The following is an 11625-nucleotide window of genomic DNA, read 5'->3' as shown; positions in this document are numbered from 1 at the left end:
CTTTTTCTTGGGTATCATCTCCGTAGTTGCAACACTTTTATTTTCTTTTAGAACATTTACAGAAAGTGCTCTTTTTTTAGTTTTTTTGGCTATATTTCCCGCTTTCTGACGAGCCTATTTCCTCGTTCTTATTTCTTCAGCCTTTTTAATTTTTAAAGCTTCCTTGTTCGTTTCAAGCAACCTCCATGCACTTGAAGAAATCGCACTAGGCTTGGAAAGTTTCTGTTTGGAATTAGATGGGCTTGGAAGTGGGGAAGGGTAAAAGAGATGGCTAGAAAAAGGTGAAGGAACTGAGAGAAATTTGGTTGGTAAGAATATGTCTTCTAGCACAGTATTTTTTTTATTCAGTTGTTTCAGATTCGTCATATTGCCGCAACAAACGCTTCTTTGGCTCCATATCTGTAAACTGAAAACAAATAATCAATTTATCAACTAGATCTCGTTATAAATACAAGTAGCTGTTTTTATTATGAAAGAAATCTACAATGATTAAATGAAAAACTTAAAAGGTGGCTGACCTAAGGATTTGAGAACTCCAGTTCTCGGCCGCCAGCATAATAGTACTTTTACAAGCGGCTGACTATAGGATCCTTTGAGAAAAATAAATATTTTTTAATTGTATTGATTAGAGAACATCATTAGCTTGTCATTTCAATACCAAGCGATATTATATATTTTTTTTATCAAATAATCCAGTTGTCGGCCGGGTGGCTGACTTTTGGAAAACTCAGAAAAAGTTGACCCTAAAGGCAGCCGCTTTAAAAAAGTAACTAATATTATTTAAATGCATTCTTTTTACACTAAAACATAATAAATATATCATGATTAAGTAGAAGGAAAACTTACCTTGAACAAATTATCACAGAATATTGAAGTATATCGTATTTTCGAGCACTGTGTCAACTCGTCCAAAACGTCAAAAACACGTACTCACTCTCCGAACTTCCAACTCCAACTAAATAAATATTAAAATTTATTTCTCATTCGAACCACAGATGGCAGTACACTATTGTCAATAATCGTTATTAGGTGACCGAGCATTGGGTCAAATAAATTAAATAATTTAATGTTTACTTTACTTCGCATACAATGTTTTGTTTGGCATGGCTGACTACTGGAGCTGGCTGACCAAAGGAGCACCTACCCTATATGTGAACAAACATTTTCGATCATGAACCTCAATAAAAATTCTTTACGATCAAATATCTCCGATGCCCATTTACAAGCAGTTTTGAAAATATCAACCACAAAATTAACACCTGAATTTGAAAAAATGTACAACACTTTCATTCTTCTCATTAATTTTTTTGTAATGTTTATTTTTCGTGATAAGAAATAGTTTATATCTAAAAATGGTATTTTACTTGCGGCCCGCCGCTCATTTTGAATTCTTGAATTTGGCCCTCCATCCAAAAAGTTTGCCCGCCCCTGTAATAGACCATCGTTGTGGTAGTACAGCCTGATGATTTTTTTAAATGATGAAGAAACTCCTAGAACGGACATGATTAAGTTCCCACTAAGTAGTCCAGCATTAAAAAGGTAATATTGCTCTGATGCGGGGGTGTATCTACATTAAGAAAAATAATTCACAAGTTAGGCTGGAAAAAACAGAAACAAACTGAGAGTTTCTCATAGACAAAAATGATATGCGAATGAAACACCACATATCTAACTAAATTAGAACATAGGAAACAAGGAACATAGCACCCATACGACACCGCGCGCGTGGACTGACAACTCCAATAAAGGAGCTTTAGTACCTGTAGCTAAAGGGAAACGGCTTATCATCCTTCACATATGTAGTGAAAATGGTTTCGTACCGGTCGCACTGCTGTCATTCAAGGCAGATTAGAGAACTGGCGACTACCATGGTTCTATGAATACTATCAATTACAGAAAATGGGTCACGGAGAAGCTTTTGCCAAACCTTGAACCAAAATCAGTGCTAGTTATAGACAATACGTCATATTATAACGAGGAATGTGATAGGAATCCAACATCGAACACAAAAAAGGGAAGAATGTTGGCCTAGTTGCAAAAATATAAAATACCGTAAATGAGCTAAATGTGACTTACACCACTATGACTTAAACAGCTCATTTGTAGAAAACCATGTTCATAAAATAAGGGCAAAAGCATTTTATAACTATCTCCAAGAGGAACGTGATGGGCTGGCCTTATTTTCATTTGATTGCCAAAAAAAACTTGCTACTGCCAAAAATTGCAGACCAGTCTGCCTGCGTACTACAGTAGGCAGTTGCACTAGCATAATTTACAATAGTTAAAGGCAGTAGCAAAAATAAATTAACCTGGGATAACATAATTATAAATTGTTGCGACGGAAAATACTCGTCCAAAAGGAGCGAACGAAATATCATTAGCAGTATTTAACTGCCTGCTCACATCAGACTTGAGCAACATTCATGCTGTTCGTTTAACGGCAGATGGGTGCAGTGACCAGAATAAAAAACACTATTATGGTTGCCATGTGCTGTAAATGGTTGAACGACCACTCTCCTCCTAGCGTTAAAAATGTGGAAATCATATTCCCGGTTGTTGGGCATTCTTATATGCTTCCAGATCGTGTATTTGGTGTTATCGAAAAAAAATTGGAAAAGTTTATGAGATTATCAGCCCTGAATCTGGTAAAGTTCTTCACTTGTGATATTATTTTGACGTTTTGGATTTCAAAAGTGCATCTCGAGAAGTTTTCAAGCCGTCATCACAGTTGGACTTCAGATTTAAGGAATCCAAGCGATTTCTATTATTTAATAACAAAACAACCGTTCATACTAAGCACAAGGAGAAATATTTTATAGAAGCAATTTGGGAGTACCTCAAAATATATTTAAAAAAAAAAAAAAAAAAGGAAAACGTCTATCAGGAGGCCAATCCCCGAATAAAGCATTATGAAGCACAAGTGACCAGTTGCGCAAACATTACGCAAACCTACTTCAACTGTAGCATATTAAAAGTCAACCGCTGGGGGTCACTACAGTAGGCTTTGTAGTACACATGCTTTGACGGTAGGGGCGCTCACAACTCTCCGTTTGACATAATAAACATCAGATTTTTAATTCGTATCGTACGTAATATTGGAGAAAGCTGTTGATTTATTGTTTTACATTTACCACTTATTACCACATATTACCGCTAAAAGTATTATTTCGTGTTTAAATTCTCATTTAAGGAGGTATTTATTGTGATTTTGTAATAGTTTGTCTGTAAAATTTGTTGTATCTTGTATTGAATATTCTAATAATGGAGACGTTTCTCTCTTTTAATTATCTACGTACGTTTTATATCGCAACGTTGACGGATAAATACTGATTAAATATGATGTTATTACCATATTTTAGGTTATTTTACATCCCCAAAATGGAAGTCTCAAGATTCGATAATCGGACGGATGCATTCACAATGCTCGACAACGCGTTTTTGAAACGATTTCGGTTTTCGAAAATTTTGGCAGATCGACTAATTACCAGGTTGGAAGAATTAATGGCACCTCCAACCAGATCATCAGCATTAAGCGTCGAAACTAAGGTGAGTGGTGAACTTTGATGTCTATTTATATAGGTAATAAAAAAAATATTAAATGTTTGTCCCTTAACATTGTTTCTTGTGCGTAGGTTTAAGCCACACTTCGGTTCTTGGCAACTGGCAATTATCAAACGGGTGTCGGCGATGAGCAGACAGTGACGATTAGCCAAGCATCTGTCAGCAGAGCCGTTCAAGAAGTGACGACGACCATTGATCAACATTTGTTGAACGAATGGGTGATATTCCCTGCTGACAATTTGGAGCTTATATAAATTAATTAATAATCTACACGTAAATTATCATTTGTGCCAAATTTAAAAAAAATTTATGTTTACTTGTTTTCAGATTTTACAACAAATACGGTTTCCCGGGTGTATCTGGGGCGATCGACTGTACACATGTGGCAATTGTAGCTCTGCCAATGATCCTCTTCGCCCGGAGTATATCTATGTGAACAGAAAACTTCATCACTCAATCAATGTGCAATTGGTAAGCTAACTATTCAAATTAATTAAAATATTATATACAGCAAAATATTGCATAAATTTGTCTAATCCTATTTAATCTCCTTTCTTGTTAGGTATGTGATACAAAGTTGCGCATTCTAAACTTGAATGCACTGTTTCTGGGCAGCACCAATGACGCTCACATTTGGAAAATGTCTGAAATTGGGAGTGTCATGGAATTTGTCCATAGGCAACATCCAACGACGTGGCTGCTCGGTAAGTAAAATAGGTTCTCTATCTATATTTATTGTAGAAGCCACAATAAAAAAGATTTTTTGTGAATTCGCTGACCCTGTATTCAATTACCCATCTATTTGATCACCGGTTTTCACAAAACAGTCTCTTATGTTACCATCCACATTAAGGAAGTTCATATGCTATGTTTGCACCGGAAAGTGAATATCTCTACATCTTCCTATCATACATTTCACGTGACAGTGGCTATCCCATGCCGTGGCTTATGACCCCGATACATAACCCAGCAACCCAAATCGAACAACACTACAATACAGTGCAAAGTTCAGCCAGATGTTGCGTGGAAAGGTGCAATGGAGTTCTCAAAGCAAGATGGAGGTGCTTGCTTAAACACCGAGTGCTTCATTACACCCCTCAAAAGGCGATTAGAATAATAAATAGTTGTGTTGTCTTGCATAATATGTGCATAGATTATTCAGTCGCTATGCCAGCACACACTATCTACGCAGATGACCATGAAGAGTCTCTGGGAATCCTGCCTGAGGAGATGCAAGGCGCATCAAGGAACCGCCTGCTGAATGAAGCGAGGGCTATCAGAGGCCGGATAATGCAACACCTCATGCGCTAAGAATTGTACGTAAAGTAATATTGTTTTTAATAACCTAGCATGATTCAATTCAAATGTTTCTGGGGAAATTTTTAATTTGTTTCTAATGAATCATTATACCAAACTTAATATCATTCAAAGTTTGACGACGCTTATTTTACCAGACGATAGAGCGTGTTGATATCTATCAAGTATCTATCAGTTCTAGGTTGTTCTGTCACTTTCAGTAAAATTCTCAGGAGAGCAATTTGAAAGTTCACATCGAAATAAATGCCCAACCAATATATATATGCAGGGGCGGCTCTACCTTAAGGGTTCATAGGGACCATCCCCACATCGTTATCATGGGGAGAGTGCGTAAAAAACGTCCAAAATTTTTTATCATTGTCATAATATACCTACTTAATTAAATGATTAAATGAATTATTTAATTTATTTCATCTATCTACACCCCTCGCAATTTTAGAGAGATGTTTATTATTATTATAAAAATAAATAAAGCAATAATTGTATATTATGTGATAACATAATAATGATTACGCGGTATTAAAATAATCTATTAAATTAAATACGCTCAATTTCACGGTGACACCTATGTACAAGTTAAGAAAGCTATGGCGTCTATTTTTCGCTGACGGGGTCACTCAGTCCCATCCCGTTGCTGCGATACAAATCTCCTTCTACAAAGTATGTGAATGCATTAGCGTTATTATACGCATACTAGGGACCGCATAGAAGGACCCCATAGATGAGTAAAAACGCTCGTTGTATGTTGTTGTTCAAAACTGATGATGGTAAATCAATAATAATAAATATTATTAATTAAGTTTATATTTTTAAGCATGATTTTTAGATGTGATTAAGTAACGACTCTGAAAAATTACTCATTTCCTCATTAATAAAATCATATTAATATTATAACTAGCTTCGTTTATAATGTAACTACCTATAATAATATGATAATGTAGGTAGGTACATATTTGTACATATATTTGATAATTAATGACTAAACCCCACCACTTAGAAAGTCGACGAGCCGCCACTGTATATATGTATATTAAAAACTGTGTTCTGCATATAAAAGAATAACTTATTGTGAATACAATCATCCAATCCAATTAATGCCATTTTTGAATGAAAAAAACCCAGTTTACAAATTGCCTTGGTGGAGATGGAACAAAGTGAAATATGTATATTTTTATACATAAATTGTTCTATCTGCAGTATATAGGTGAGATATTTGGAATCAATATTTTGGTCGAAGTGAGTAGTCATAATGGGATAGTGTGTTCTCTGACGCTTCCATGGAAGCGTACCGCTCCTTCCTGTGTCCAATAATGCAACCTAATAATTGCCAAAAATCGGGTGTACATTTATGGTCGCCTAAGAGTTTGCATTATATTTTTGTCTATGCCCTCATCTGACGGCTATTTCGCGCGCGCAAAAACTTTTATAGGAACAGATACGTCGGTAAGTCAGGTTTGATTTCAAATATACTGTGTCTCTTTTATAAAATAATATGTAGGAATCATACTAAAAGTGTATTTATTTATTTCTTTACAGAATTAACAAAATGTCAATGGCCAATAGGTATCAGATGGAGCTGTTGGTAGAATTCATGGAAAGTAAGTACATAAACGTTTTTTTCCCAATTTGGATATATTGTAAACATATCTCGTATACTCGTAAGAGATGTGGAGTTAATACAGTTCGAGACATAGCCTGTATCATTATTATGACATAATTATATGGTTGAAAGTGTTTAATTTGCGGTGGCGAATTGTGTAATGACCTCGTTTTTTGAGACTAAAAACCAAACCATAACCTACTGTAACTCAAACCAGCTTAACCGCAATGATATGGAATACTATAAAATTACCATATTTTCCGTAGTGCATACTGACCTTGTCGCCGGAAGGCTTACCGGGCAGTTCACCAGCCTCGACATGGAGAGGTTGTGGATAGAACTGTCGAAGCAATTGAATGCTTGTGTGCGTGGTGCCACTAAATCACACAGACGGTGGAAAAAGGTGATGTACTATTTATCACTAGTATCGGTAGAAATTATTATTGATTTAAATATAATAGACTGTGTCAACAACCTATCCAATATTATTTTACAAAATATTTTACTCTCCACATAAATCCACCATAGGTAGCTATAGATAGTAAGTTCAAGTATAAAATGTTTAATAATTAATTCTTCGATTATCAGCTGTTTTCATAAATTAAACCACATCTTTTGAAAGCATCCCAAATGTCACTGCCGTGTATAGTACTAAATCGTTAGTAATATTGTTGAAATTGAAAATTTCTAATTATTGTTTACAGTTATGGCAAGACACGAGGCGGAACACGCAGGCCAAAATGGCAAAAATCCTGATCTCCCAGAGGAGACAGGAGGCGGCCCGCCCTCTAGAATCCGGCTGTCTGCTCTCTAGCAGCGAATTATGGCTCTAATCCAGCTATTTACAGTAACTGGGGAGCAAGATAGACAGGGCAATTACTCTGGGGTAGGTCATTCATCAAATTCTATATTGATTAACAGTATAAAAGGGTTCACCCGTCGCATGTTTACTTATCATGATAACAGTGGCAAAGGCTCCATCCTAAGCGATTATTTAAAGCCTACCTTCTAAGAAAACTATATCTTCAAGTATTTATTTCAAATTGAAATACATAAATAAAATATGGAATATTTTAAAATATTGAGAGTCATCTATGGTGTGAATTTGAATTAGGTTGGCCCGACTGTTTAAATTAGTCAAGTTTAGAATCAAACAAAAAATTACAGGCGAGTAACGACATCTGTTTTTGTTCTTTGAATGACGATTATTGACATCATAATCGAAAATTGTTTTCTATACTTATGATGACACATCTCTTCAGGCAAGTCTACAAATTTTGTCTCGTTTGGGAAGCGCTCGAGAGACCCGCTTCCAACTCTTTTTGCAAATTTTATTGTTTATGCCTGCCGCTTTAAGCAAATAATAAATAAATAGGATAATTTTAAAAAATAATGTCTATTGGGTTCAATCAGATATAATTATTAATTGTTTTTAAAAATAACAAATAATTTTATCTCGTGATTATTGTTTAGATTAGTTCAGTCATAGAAAAACATAATTTATATCGTTTTAATTCAGATTATTGTTCCAAACACGGTGGTAAAGTTTTATTTTGTAAGACAATTCAGTGATTTATTGTGTTCTGAATGTGGATAGATTATCTTATTTTGTACCCTAAGTCATTCGTCAGTGCTTTAAATACAAATTATTTGTGTCTAGTTTTCCAATTGAAATTGGTCATTGTTGTAGTACGGATCAAATTTTACAAATATCGTTTTCGAGTTTGACGTTTGTCCAAAAATCAGAAATTATCAAAGCTGGAAGATCAACCGTTCATTTAAATTTGCATACAGCAAAAAAAACTTGTGTTAGACATTTCCACAACAATTTATATGACAAATATTCGTTTTTGACTGGCAATTGTCAATTAAATAAACTCTATTGTTGGCCATGTTTGCTGTTTGCCAAAGAAAAGTCTGCGTGGAATTATTCTGGCATAAGTGATTTAAATAATTTGACAAATTCAGTGGTAAAACATAGAACTACAGAAAAACATTTATATTCAATCGTAAATCTGGAATCTTTTGGTAAAACTAGAATCGAATTTGCCGTTGATAAGCAACAAAAGGCAATTGCTAGAGTACACAATGAGAAAGTCGATAGGAACCTTAATATAATGCGCAGATTGATAGATACAACAATTTTTTTGGGTAAACAAGAATTATCTTTTCGAGCACACGATGAAAGTGAATCATCAAATAATCGTGGAAATTTCATAGAATCTCTTCAATTTTTATCATCTTACGATTCTGTAATTGAAAGACATTTTAATTCATTAAAATCTTCGTGCGCCTTTTCTGGATTATCAGGTGAGATTCAGAATGATTTAATTTCGTCAATATCATCCGTAATTATTTCAGAAATTAAGGCTGAAATTGCAGAAGCTAGTTTTGTTTCTATAATGATAGATGAAACACCAGATATTAGCCGCCGTGAACAATTAACAACCATTTTGCGATACGTTTCAAATAATTCTGTAAAATAACGATTTTTAGGTTATGTAGACGTCAGTACAGAGAGAACTGCCATTGTTTTGAGTTCACATGTATTCTCCATATTAGAAAAGTTTAATTGTAGTGAAAAATTGGTAGCGCAAAGTTATGATGCGGCTGCAATAATGTCTTCAGAATTAAATGGAGTTCAATTTAAAGTTTGAGAAAAATGTTCTATGGCCAATTTGTACCGTGCCATGCTCATATTTTAAATTTAGTTTTACCTAGATCCGTTGAAAATGTGGCGGAATGTAAAAAAATTTTTGGACACATTAATAAATTAGTGAGTTTTTTAAAACATCTACAAAGAGAAGTGTATTGCTCAATGAAATAATGGATCGCCGTCTTCCAAGTGTTGCATCGACCAGGTGGCACTACCACTCTCGTATACTTAATGTAATACATGACAATAGATCTGATTTCATAATGACATTTGAGACAATACAGAATAATTCTTCTAAATGGGATGAAGATTCTTTAACCTTTGCAGATGCTTATGATAGTAAATTTAAAAAATTTGAATTTAATTTTTACTTAGGAATATTCTCCGAAATCTATGCTCGAACGGATATTTTATTTAAAATTATTCAAAGTAAAACTGTAAACATTGCTTATTCCATTAAAAAAATTAACGAATTTAAAAAATGGTTAGAGACCGACTTCCAAAATAGTTTTAGTAATTTATATAATAAATATAAAAACCTCTGTGAACCACCAAAAAAACGTCGCGGAAATGAATTAAATGATGAGCAATATTTTAAAATCATTTTTAAGGAGGTTTGCGATAACATTTTAATGCAAATGAACTATAGATTTGTTTCATTTGAAAAATTAATTTTTTTAGAATTACTTGAACCGACGCTATTTAAATCGTTCTAACGAAAATTTCCGGATAAACTATTTGATTCCCTGAAAAACAGTTATTCTGGTATTTTTGATTCAAGTCAATTGAAAAACGAACTTAGTCATTTATTCTTTACCAGAATTTCAGGATTCAAATTTAAGAGAGTTGTTCGAATATTTTAAAAACAAAAAATGTCTAGTGGAAGCTTTCTCACAGACTACGACAGCGACGGCAGAAAGGAGTTTTTCTACTCTAAAATGTGTCCACACATATTGTCGAAATACTCAAAATCAAACTAGATTATCGAATCTTTCAATTATAGCTATTGAAAAAGAATTGTTAATTAAATTTTATTAAAAAATTTCTGCAGAAAAACAGACGAATTGACTTAGAGTACAAATGATCATAGAGTAAGCCTTTATATTAATTACCTACTGAATATCTTGAAGTGTTTTGAATGGCAAAATGACAACAACAGCTATTTTCAAAGCCACCAATGATATATTTTTGGGCGTATGTTACGTGTATGAATGTTTATGAAAATACATAATTTAAACTCATCGCTCAATTTTATACCGTCGCACAGTAGGAGAAAAGCCCAAAAACGTGGCCAAAACCCCAGTAAATGAATTTTCGAAATATGGATACTGGAGTAGTCACTCAGGTAGAGGACTAATGACTACATTTCATTGTGAAAGGGGAAGCGTTTTAACAGTATACCTTCGTCGCTGCATCAGTTGGAAGTTAGCCTTCCTGGAGAGTGTACGCATCGCGCGCTAAACAGACGACAATAACGGTGACTTCGAAAACCCATAAATTTCAAGTGAAGTGTTCAATTTCAATTCTGCGACATGAATACGACTTTTGGAGGTATGTAGAAAATATTTTTACATTGGTTGAGTCTAATTGAAATGTAGTATAAATTTCTGCATAAATAGAATTGAATAATTTTGAAAACTTATATTTTCAACTATTCGAAAAGTTATATATTTTGTCACATTTTGCAAAGCTCATAGTCTAGGCCTTTAGTTTATTGTATAACCTTGCGAAATTTACAAAAGTTATCCGCGGAATACGAGCGTCTTGTCCGTTATGATTTTTTTTGCATCGTGCGGTAGCCGACCGTGCACGCGGCACCATTGAGCAGCCTCTACCTCAGTATGGGTATACAAAACACTCGATCCGTCCATTAAAAACTTATTTCATGCATTACATCCCAAATATTATGATTTGTTTATTGAACCACCAAAACAATTACAAAGTATGACGTTATTAAAGATATTTACGTGAGTCCTACATTTGCAATGAACATATCAACTTCTTCGAAACAATGCTGTGATATCGCGATTTCATATGCATTAAAAAAAACATTTTTTTTTGTAACCGTAATATTTTTATGTAACCGTTCAATCTGCGGATGCAGAATCTAATTTAAAATCTATGATACATCTTTTGGTAGCTAATTGGAAATTCAATATTTCTAGTCAAGCTGCCACAGATTTAAATATGAAACGGTGGAATAAAATTACGCTTGTACCATTGGCCAGTGATCTAAAATTATTAAAGGAATATTTAACAAAAAAGGCCAACGAAGCTGTATCGCAACTTAAAGTATCAAACACTAATGAAGCAGCATATTGCGAATTACAAGATACTGTTTTTGCCGTGTGCTTCTATTGAATAGAAAGCGTCCAGGAGAACTGGAAAGGTTACCAATACACATATACCAACAATCTGAGGTGGACAACCAAACTAATTACGAAGAATTCAGTGACGTTATATCACCAACAGAAAAAATTCTGATTAAAAG

This window comes from Rhyacophila brunnea, unplaced genomic scaffold (genome assembly GCF_057557595.1).
Source record: "Rhyacophila brunnea isolate RB1 unplaced genomic scaffold, BYU_Rbru_1.0 scaffold_3, whole genome shotgun sequence".
Taxonomy (NCBI): Eukaryota; Metazoa; Arthropoda; class Insecta; order Trichoptera; family Rhyacophilidae; genus Rhyacophila; species Rhyacophila brunnea.
Note: the sequence above shows the minus strand (reverse complement) of the source record.